This window comes from Solanum pennellii, chromosome 1 (assembly GCF_001406875.1).
Source record: "Solanum pennellii chromosome 1, SPENNV200".
Classification (NCBI taxonomy): Eukaryota; Viridiplantae; Streptophyta; class Magnoliopsida; order Solanales; family Solanaceae; genus Solanum; species Solanum pennellii.
In genome coordinates, this window is record NC_028637.1 from 103,413,230 (window position 1) to 103,424,282 (window position 11,053).

The 11,053-nt window shown below is 33.8% G+C and overlaps 1 long non-coding RNA gene across 5 annotated transcripts in view; it reads right to left on the reverse strand.

Moving 5' to 3' along the window:
- LOC107008162 overlaps window positions 1–4,249 on the reverse strand; it is a 6,969-nt gene extending 2,720 nt beyond the window's left edge. The window contains exons 1-6 of one of the 5 annotated variants that reach the window (XR_003579253.1): window positions 4,107–4,249; window positions 3,519–3,620; window positions 3,222–3,282; window positions 2,864–3,067; window positions 2,752–2,759; window positions 1,504–2,183 (exon numbers count right to left, since the gene is read on the reverse strand). This is a non-coding gene — a long non-coding RNA (uncharacterized LOC107008162). Of the gene's footprint in view, window positions 1–1,503; window positions 2,760–2,854; window positions 3,068–3,221; window positions 3,283–3,518; window positions 3,621–4,106 lie in introns of those variants that run through there. The other 4 variants (XR_003579252.1, XR_003579251.1, XR_001455209.2 and 1 more) reach the window with 4 other exon arrangements.
- Between the last annotated feature and the right edge of the window lie 6,804 nt (window positions 4,250–11,053).

Consider the following 11,053-nt stretch of genomic DNA (forward strand, 5'->3'; position numbering starts at 1 on the left):
CTGAGGGAGGGGGTAATTTCTTTTTTTGAAAAATAGATTTTTTAAAATGGGTTGAAACCATTTTACTCAAACCATATTTGACCAAATCCATATTTGTCCATATTCTATTTGGATGGATTGTAATCTAAACCATTTTTGCTCAATCCATATTCAATCCATTCAAATCCGATCCGATCCAACCATTTGCCACCCCTAACCGGCATCAACAGACTTATGCAGACATAGGGACATTTCAATTTAGTATATTTTTTGTAACCGGAGAAATCCCCGAGGTTCCAAACTCAGTGGATCTTGAGCACAGCTTTTTAAACCCACCTCCCCTCCATCCCCAACCCTAGCCCACCCAAAAAAAGGGCAGTGAATTTGAAAGCACTTCTGAACCTTTTAAATTTATTTGAACGCACCTTAAATAAAATCTTGAAAATGCTTCCTACCAGACTAATAGGTTTAGAGTCATTAATAACAAAGGATGCATTAAGACTTTTCTCGTTCTCCCCTGAATTCTGCAACGACTACCAACAACTCACATTTGACAATCATCCAACATTGTTGGAAAAAAGCAAACGAGAATCCATCAGGACTCGGAGCCTTTCCAGCCACTCCCTCACCGCCTCCCCTATTAGGTTAAATACTAGTGCCCCCAGAATTTTCATCTCCATCTGATATCTTCCTTGAAAGAATGTTCATAAAACCATACAATGGCCTCCTCCATTTCCTCCTCCCCCTCACGCACCTATAAAGACAATAAAGTTACCCTTCCTCCTCCCCCTCACGGACCTAACTTGTCAGAATTCCCCCTTCTTTCAACCACAATGCCCTCAATTTTTGCCTCCAACTAGTCTCTTCAGCAACCGCTAGAGCCTCAAGGTCCCCCCTTGCCTACTCCTATCTAACCTTCTCCTATATTCTAAAACACTCATCCCTTCCACATGCTCAATCTCCCCCATCTCATTTATTAGCTCTTTTATTTTAATTTCACCCTTCCAAACACCTCTTTGTTCCATCTCCTTATATCTCTTTTTAACAATTTCAACTTACAGGCAGGTCGAAAAGATGGTGTGCCAGTTTTTATTCTTGAAAAACTTCAAAATAAATTAAAATAAATAACACATGACTTGAGCAACTACATATGTTGGGATCGTGTTTTAGTAGCCCAATGACTCAGGCAGTACATTTTTAAGTCATTTTATTCTCATGAAAGGGAAATTTCCACATGGAACTAAGAAGAGATGTCTATAGATAATTCATCATAAGCTATATTGTTGCATTTAACAACTTCTTTTCTAAATCCATACTTGTGATCAAGTCATGTCAGAAAGTGCAATAACAATTATCCTGTTACAATAAATAGACACATATAAACATATACATTAAGATGCAAATAACCTATAGGTTAAGATAAAATACCAACTTATTCTATTTGGAAATACTTCAAAAATACTCTCCACACAATTTCTTCTCGTTCCCCTGTATAAAAGGCAACGTGGTTAACAGAGCACCAGATCTCAGGTAAGCTTCCTATAGACTTCTCAACATAACTAGAAAGCCACAATTTGAAAGCACTTTCAAATAAATTTTAGGAATGCTAGTTATTTTCTACACCTTTAGGATTTATCCTACCCTAATCATCTACAACTCTATAGTGTTCCGTTGTTCTTTAGATGGTTTTAGCTGGTACAATTATCTTATAATAGTAGAAAAGACAGAATTTTTAACTGCTTTGATGTACATTACTCGTGCTGAGGATCTTATAGAAAGAGCCTCTTTACGTCTACGAGGTAGGGGTCTGTGAACACTCTATTCCAGACCACACATAAGGGACTAACATTGGGTTTGTTTTTGTTGTTAGCAAAGGATATGAACACCTCTCATGGAATGTCGGAACACCAGCTAGAGCTTCCTGCATTCAAATACAAGACCAGTGCTCCAAAACAATTCAGTTTCTGGTAATTCATATTCGCCACTGGTTTTGATTTTGCAAAATCTAGGTTCCACATTTTTTTGGTTACCAAAAAAATGTAATACCTGATCCCTGTTTGATAAAATAAACCAAAAAATTGAACCGTGTGGTAGAAGGGAATATTCCCACCTCGAACCCTGAGTGAATTCCCACCTCAAACTTCAACATTGTTCCCACCTTGGAATGATGATGACTACTGTCCTTTGTACACCAGAAGCATTTTCTTCATCCATGAAAAAGAGAACTTTATAAATAAATTTTATAGTCTTGTTATATTTCCAGTGTTTTACTTGGATTAGAGGAAAACATGGACTTTGTGCTGTATTATTTCACCAAAAGGACACCCGTACTTGCAATCTTTGCATATGACATATGTTTCTCTTACACTTTTGGTCCATCAAGCCCATGGATTCCTTAATGGAGAAAAGGTGGATGTAATGGAAGAACTCGATGTTGGTTTTAAAGGTGAAAACGGCCTTGAATGGATCATGGAGAAAGGAGAAACATCTGAGGCACTAGATTCAACTCTACTTCAAGTGCACAAGAGTTTATCAATGATGTATTGGGGGATATATATGGAAAATGAACTGTTATGACTTCGGAAATGGGTAGATGCAGTTTCTGTAGAATTTTTCATTTTATTATGTTAAGCCCTGTTATTTCCACTGCAAATGTATTTAAAATGAGGATAAAAAGGTTGATCAACAGTTGCTTGGTTAAATACTAATATGAAAGGCCTAGTTTTGTCGATGACACTCCCTGTGCATTGGAAACACTAAATAAAGACTAACCTTTTGACCTGCAAATTCACCCACCATGAAGTATAAAAAGTGTTAATTGAATGCAAGGTAGATTTCTTTGATATCTACAGATAAGAAAACAAGTTACGGATACCTTTATTACCTAACTGTAGTCCTCAAACCTCAACTTCTCCTAGCTTTTTCTTGATAAGTCTGCATTCCACTAACGGATTGAACTTGTCCACCTCTTGTGCAATCATCACTAGAGTTGCAATAAATAATGTTTTCTTCTACCTTTCAGACTAATACTAAATGCGGACTTCCCAAAACCAGAGCTCTTGAGCTGAGGGTGTTGTACTTTCTTTTCCTAATTTGCAAATTTGATCAAGATTGAACAGTTAAGATATCCAAAAATATGAAGTAGGAATAAATAGTACTAAGTAGTATTTAATAAAAGCTCAACAAGGATTTCAGATGAATATAGAACATATAGATTATAGAAGAGAACAAATTAAGAGTACCTTTATCACCTAACTGGTAGTCCTAAAACCTCACGTCCACCTGGCTTTTATCTTTACAAGCCTGCATTATATTCCACAAATGAATTGAATTTTCCCATCACTGGGTCCTGTGATACCATTCTCTAGAATTGCAATATATGATGTTATTCTACTTCCTTTCTGATTAATGTCAAATGCTGACTTTCCAAAATCAGAGCTCTTGAGAGTTGAGAAAAGGTGTTGTACTTTCTTTTCATTGTTCGCATATTTGATCAAGATTGAACACTTGAAGGTATATGAAGTAGAAATAAACAGTACCTAGTGGTATTTAGTAAAAGCTCTCCTTTCATGAAATTGGCAGTATTAAGTGTAGCATCTGTAAATGTCAATCCTCACGTGGACCACAGGCGAGAAAGAATGCTGTAATCAATCCATTTGACAAAGAAATCATTGGGAAAAACATATTCAAAAAAGTTTGTGTAGGTCATTCCCTATTTCCATGCAATACCCTATGTGGTCTTTCTTCTGAGACATAGTAATGTACCAAAATCAAGCTATAAACAAAATTAAGTTCAATTAAGTTTTGAAGAATAGGCAAGAAAGTTGAAAAAGGTGTTGTTAGAGTTTATGAAAACAAAGTCTTGTTAACTAACCAATACATCAAAAAAGGAAAAGGAAAAAGAAAGAGAGCGACATTCCTAAATTCAGTTTTCTGAATTCAAGAATGCAGAAGAAGTGCAGAAATTGAAAAGTGTGTTCTCAAGAATAATGTATAAGGACCGACCACATAAACTATCAAGAAACCAGAAGAACTCAACATGTAAGTAATCAAAAGAAAATTTACAAAAACTCATAAACACGGTACACAATGCATCAAAAAGCCCTAAAGAATGAAATTTTACTCACTTGTAGCCGTTGATACCGACGACAGACAAAACGAAGAAGCACAAGAAGAAGAGCCCCTTTGATTGTCAATGCTTTGAATGGTGGTATATATAGAGAGAAAAAAGAAGAAGAAACAACACGTTTTTTCCCTCAATTATATTTAGATTTAAGCGTCCCTATTTTAAGCTTTCCGGCTTACGGTTTAAGCTAAGTATTAATTAAAAAAACACGTTTTTTTGCTCAATTATATACAGAAGTTCAGGCTTACTATTTTTATTTTATTTTAATTTATACGACATAAATAAGATTAGGAGAGTTAACTAAATTTTTAAATATTTTTTATGGTTAATTATTTATATAGTAATATTTTCAAAATACTTTTCTAGTAATAGATGTGGTACATCAATTTTTAAATATATTTATCTAATTATTTTAAGTTGTTAATTATTATGGCATTCTTAGTTGATATAATTTTTAAATAATATATATTACCATCCCTTTCTTAAATTTATGTGACATAGGTGAAACTTCGAATGATAATTAATTTTTAATATATTTTTTAAATATTTTACGTCATTAATTATTGAGATTTATAATAATTTCAACGTAATTTTTAAATAATATATGTTACTCTTTCAATCTCAATTTATTTCACGTGGTGAAATTTTGTGAGTTCATCAATTTTTTTATAGATAATTTCTAAAGGTCTACTTATGATTATTCTTCTCTTTGAAAAATAAAATATTGCTCAATAAAGGTGACTCGTAATTCCTTTCGAATATTATTTTAATACACGATATACTAAGATGGACAAAGAACTACTACATACAAATTAGAGAAAATTTGAGAAGGGCAATTGGTCAGTTGACCGGCTGACCGTAAGTGTGTTGCTCGCTATGATGCAATTTAAGCTTTCCAGCTTACGGTTTAAGCTATTAATAAAAAAACACGTTTTTTTTCATAAATTATATTACTTAATAATAAACTGGATACAGAAGTCCAGGCATATTGTTTTTTTTTATTTTAATTTATACGATACAAATAAGATTAGAAGAGTTAACAAAAAATTTAAATATTTTTTATTATTAATTATTGATATAATATTTTTCAAAGTACTTTTCTAGTAATATATGTGGCACATGTGATATTTAGATAATTCATCAATTTTAAATATATTTGTTTAAATATTTTAAGTTGTTAATTAGTGTGATTTATGATATTCTTAGTTAATATAATTTTCAAATAATATATATTACTACCCCTCTCTTAAATTTATGTGACATAGGTGAAACTTCGAAAGATAATCAATTTTTTAATTATTTTAAGTCGTTAACTATTGTTATTTTGTAGTAATTTTTGACACAATTTTTAAGTAATATATGCTACTCCCTCAATCCCAATTTATTTCGTATAGGCGAAATTTTGAGAGTAAACTAAATTTTTATAAGTTCTAAAGTTTTACCTATGATCATTATTCTCTCTGAAAATAAAATATTGCTCAAAGAAGGTGACTGATAGTTTTCATATATTTTATCAATATTTCTCTATTTTCATTGATGTAGTCATTGGTTCATTGCCGTCATTCATTATTATCAACTATAATTTCTGAACATCTACAAATCTTTATCACCACCATATTAAATTCCCACTATCATTAACAATCGTCAATCATAACCACCTTTATTAATTATCACTTTCTACAATCACGATCAACAACAATTAATTAATATTATTGTCATCCATCATTGCTACTAGACCACTCAATATCACCACCGTCTCCAAACATAATCCCAATCGACACCTTCCACCATTATTGCTTAGACCATCGCCTTTAATTGATCATATAATTCTTTCATGGTTTCTTAATATAATATAAAATAATCTAATATTTTATTCTAATTTTATATTTATTAACTCTAAACAGAAGGAAATTTCTATATATACACATGTTGTAAATAATTAATCTTAATTGTTTAGTATTACAATTTTAGTACGATATCTTAATATTTAGTTGTGTATTAATTTAAATTTTTTTGATCTTAATGAAAACAATTAAGATTTAAGGCACTGAAAGGAATACAAGGATTAATTGAGATTCAAATAATAAATAAGAACAATCAAATCGTCCTTCTAAATAATATTTTTTTAAAGAAATGCAAAGAAAAATTTGACAACTAAAATGAACCCAAGAGTAGCACAAGATATTACAAATAATTATTGATATTGATTATTGATCAACACATAAAAACGATTCTTCCAAATTTTATTTAAAATTAATTCCTTTTATCCCTTAAAAAATCAAATCCTTAGAAACTATTTAATTTAGCATTCATAAAATGCTTTCCTCAAGTCTATTTTAAGTTAATTTTTTTTAACAAAAATTCGACCAAATTCCTTTTATTCTATTCTAAAAAAATTGACCCCCTCATACACTTGGAAATTATTTAATTTAGCATTCATAAATTGAATCTTGTCCATTTTAGGTATTTTATAAAAGCTTTGACAAAATTCTCATTAAAAAAGTCAATTATTAACACTAATAAAATGATTTATTTTATTAAACATTTGTTCAATATTTTACTAGACAAAGATGATTTTGGAAAAAAAAGTTATATTAATAAATTTATAGAATTTTAAATTCCACAACCATATTTGGACAACTTTTTAATGTTACATTAATATCATGCAAATCTGAATTAGAGAAGCAAATACATTTCTGGACAATGAATAATTATCAAGATATTCAGAAGCGCAAGACTTTTAATTTTAGACCATTGAAATTCAACCATTGCCAAAGCAAAAAATGGAAATTTATAGTCAAAGCAATTACCATTCTTGAATGAAGCAAGTATATATATATATATATATTGTCCTAATGAGATCACTCAACATAATCACACATGCCTAATTTTGGTGAACAAGTTACTCGGTATTTGTACTGACGGCAAGGATGCCCTGCTTGTCTTGTTTTAGTGACCAATACTCAATGTACTTCATGTTTCCTTTAGGAATCAATATGCCATTATGCATTGATCATTAATTTTCTCATGTAAAAAGATTTTATGGTGACATAAAAACTAAATACTTCTCCATATAAAGATTAAACAAAAAATATGCAAGGCTCTACCCCATAACATATTAGTGGTGGTGGCGGCGGCAAATGAGTTGAAAATGGGTCAAAAAAAACCGAAACATAACCCATCTCGCTCATATTTCATACACTGTGGGTATGATCACTTTGTTTTTCAGGTTGACCATTACATTTCTGAGAACCTAGCAAAGACTCAAAGAGGTAGAGTCTGAGCGGTAGCCTTGAAAACATGATGTGTGAAGTGTGAACCATAAAAACAGCACATTAATAATGCACTACTTTGAACAAGTTTGATATATGAACTGAACATCACAACTCACAAGTGCAATAAATAATGTTTCCACTAGATTAAGCTGATTGAATCAAGATTGATTTTCACAAGAGATGGGAACAGTGAAAAACAACCAACATCAGCTTAAAGCAACATACTGAGACATCATTGACTGTTAGAACTTATACATCTATGTACTCGGGCAAAGGACTATACTGTACCTACTTCACATTTGAGTAAACCAGCAAGCAAGGAAATACCATTATTACTAGTATCAATTTGTCAAACACAATCTTATCTGGTATATTCAAACATTTCAAAGTCATGTCGGATAGGAAGTTAAAAGAAGCGATCTGGCAAGGAGACACCTGATATATCACAGAGCTGGAAGATTAAGAAAAATAAAGATGAGCCAAGCATATGCTTCCTAAAATGATCATGTTTAGGTAGGATTTACCCAATAACATACTTATGGAAACAAGAGCAAACTCATAGCTGCTAATAAGAAACAGCCACCGAGATTCTTTGATATAATGCTTCATAGTTTTTAGACTAAACGCTAGCTCTGCAAAATCATTAAGAACTACAAAAATAAAGTCTATTAGGCATCATAGTTACACATTTCCTCATAGCAGTAGTGAAGTTTATAACCAAATTCAATATCCAATTATGCAAGAGTATCAAAACGAATAAAAAAAAAACTAAACTTGAGCCTCTTGCAACTAGAAGTATACAAGAAGAATATGCACACACCTAAAATCAGCATTAAGATAGCTGCCAAATAACCAAGTGAAAAGAAAATTAGTCGCCAAAAACTTCCCAATTGAACCCTTCGGGTGGCCAAAAAGCGAAAGCACGGGTTTTGCCTTCTGGGTCGAACTCGTCGCACCAGGCTTGCCTAGTGCGGATTACCTCTCCTATGTGGTTTGCGAGCTATTGCATAGGAGCGGAGATTTCACACTGTGCGCACCCAAAGGGTAGCGACTGCGGGTTTCCCTTGTCATCAAAAAAAAAATTGACCATAAAAGTGCCAAGAAAAAGCATGAGAACATTAATGATTTGGAAGCTGACTAAGGTGTGTTCAAACAGTCAATTGGGAGGCTTTTTTTTTTTTTTGATTAGGAAAACCCAAAGACGCTACCCTTTGAGTGCGCACAGGGTAAAATCTCCGCTCCTATGCAATAGCTCGCAAACCACATAGGAGAGGTAGCCCGCACTAGGAAAGACTAGTGCGACGAGCTCTACCCAGAAGGCAAACCCCTTGCTTTCGGTGGCAAGGGGTTTTGAACTTGAGACCTCCAACATTAAAGTCTCAAGCTCAAACCACTGGGCCACCCCAAAGGGTTCAATTGGGAAGTTTTTGGCAACTAATTTTCTTTTCACTTGATCATTTGGCAGCTATCTTATATGCTCTTTCTTAGATACTTCAATTATCATATTGAAAAAATATTTAACGCTCCCTTGCCTTAAGATTCGTTGCTTAACAACCCTTGACCACTAGACTAAAGGCCTAAAATTATGAAGGTTCACCAAATCCAGCAGTCACCCCCAAATCCCCACCCCCATTTTTTAAAATAAGACTTCTCCCTTTGGAGTTCTTTTGTCAATAATTAAGAAATTACAGTAATTAAAATTGATGAGCTGTCACAAAAGGGAAAACAGAATAGATCAAAGTTAGCCCTCTATCATGATTAATCTTTTTCCATAAATAAATGACCAGCTGTAGTCGACTGATTTCTCATTTGTCTTTATATTTTATCCGTCGCATCAGTCAGACATTTTTAGGTTTTGAAAGCTAATCCAACTCTAAAGTTAGCTGCAGTACATTCAACCTGACCTAAACTGGAAACATTCAGAACAAGATTTTATGGGTAAACAAGGGCCATGTTGCCATTGTGGCATCAAGCGTAAGTTCTATTAAACACCTATATTCCACCTTTTATGTTTATCAATAATCTCGTTCTTTACAGGGTAATTGATTCATTGATGCTTAGAATTTATGTGCCTGATGTTGAGAAAAAAAACATTGAAGACTCACATGCCTGAAACAGTAAATAACCAAATCTCTCTTAATCTAACAGGAACTGAGGTCATCTTGGATAAATTGTAGATTTGGTCCCCAATCCCTGGCATAGATGCACATCTTAGACCCTGCCGTCTTCCGCTTCATATTTGGCACCAATGACCCTGCTCCACAACAACTGTCGGTCATTGGCATATCTCCATAACCCCCATTCTTCTTAGCCGCAGATTTCTATTTTACCATGTGGGTACCCTTTCTTTTCTTTGTTTCCCAGCAACAAAAAACTCTCTCCTAATGTTGTCCAACCTTTTGATAACCCCTGGTGGGATGGGAAATAAAGGCATCAATACAAGTTGGTAAAGAAAGCATCAAGGACTGAATTAGTGAGAGTCAGTCTTCCTCTAAAGTGAGTTATCGAGTTTTCCACCTGGCTAGCTTTTCTTCACATTCTTTATCACTCTATCCCATATTTCTATAGATTTAGATTTAGCCTCCAGAGGTAGTCAGTAAATTGTTGGCAGACTGCCAAGTGCCAAATTCTCCATCATGTATAGCAGCTACCTAGTTCATGTTGGTGACTTCATTTATACAATACATTAGGATCTTTGTCTAAAATCGATGTTGCTTGGACTTTCTGAAATTGTTGCCGCACCTGTGTCGAATTCAACAAAATGCACTACTTTTGGAATATCTGACATGCACCTCTTGAAATTTTTGAAAAATCTGAGCAACATAGACTAATACCTATTCCATTTTTAATCCTCAAACTTCCTGAGTACCTTAACTTGAACCCTCCTATATCCCTAGCCTTAGTTCCTACCTATTAGGTATCCTAAACACAAGGTATATTGATCCTCCTTCTCTTTATTATAAACACCAACTCTATTGATATCCTCGACAATATCCCCGTGTTCCAAGACAACTCACAACTGAGGAGTTCCCTTGGTACCCTTACCACAACTGACCTCGCCCCAAATCATTGACATGTCTTTTAACTACCATCAAACCTTTTGAAGCCACTTTCCAGTTATAGAATAACCAAGTGTAAATAATCAAGCAGGGCAACCCGTAACGTCAAAAACCCTAAATCAAAAAGTGGCAGTCACACAATACAATGAAGAACATTAAAAAAAAGCAACAGCAAAGATACCAGTTCAAAGTAGGAACCAAGAAAAATGTAGTGATATTCACAAGGGCACAATAATAAACTCACAAACACAATATCGATTTAAGGAAATCAGTTTAACAATCAAGCAATAATAAGGGTCTGAACAATCTCTCAAGGAAAAATCAGGTCTAGATAAGACAGGAAAATATATAAAAGGTGTGGTGGATCATCATACCTAGGAGTTGATGGGGATAAAAAATACAATGTATATACTCCTTTGGTCTGTCGGTCGTCAGTCATCAGGATGGGGTAACTGATTCTTGTTGACGGGTGGTGGCAGTGCAACAAAAAAAAACACAGAAAGGGAGAAAGAAAGAGGGCATGGAGATTCCGTACCTGGTCGCCGGTGGTGGTGAGAGGTCAGGCCAGCAGCTTGCAGTGCAGGAGAGTAGTGGGTGATTTGCTTGGGGGGGGG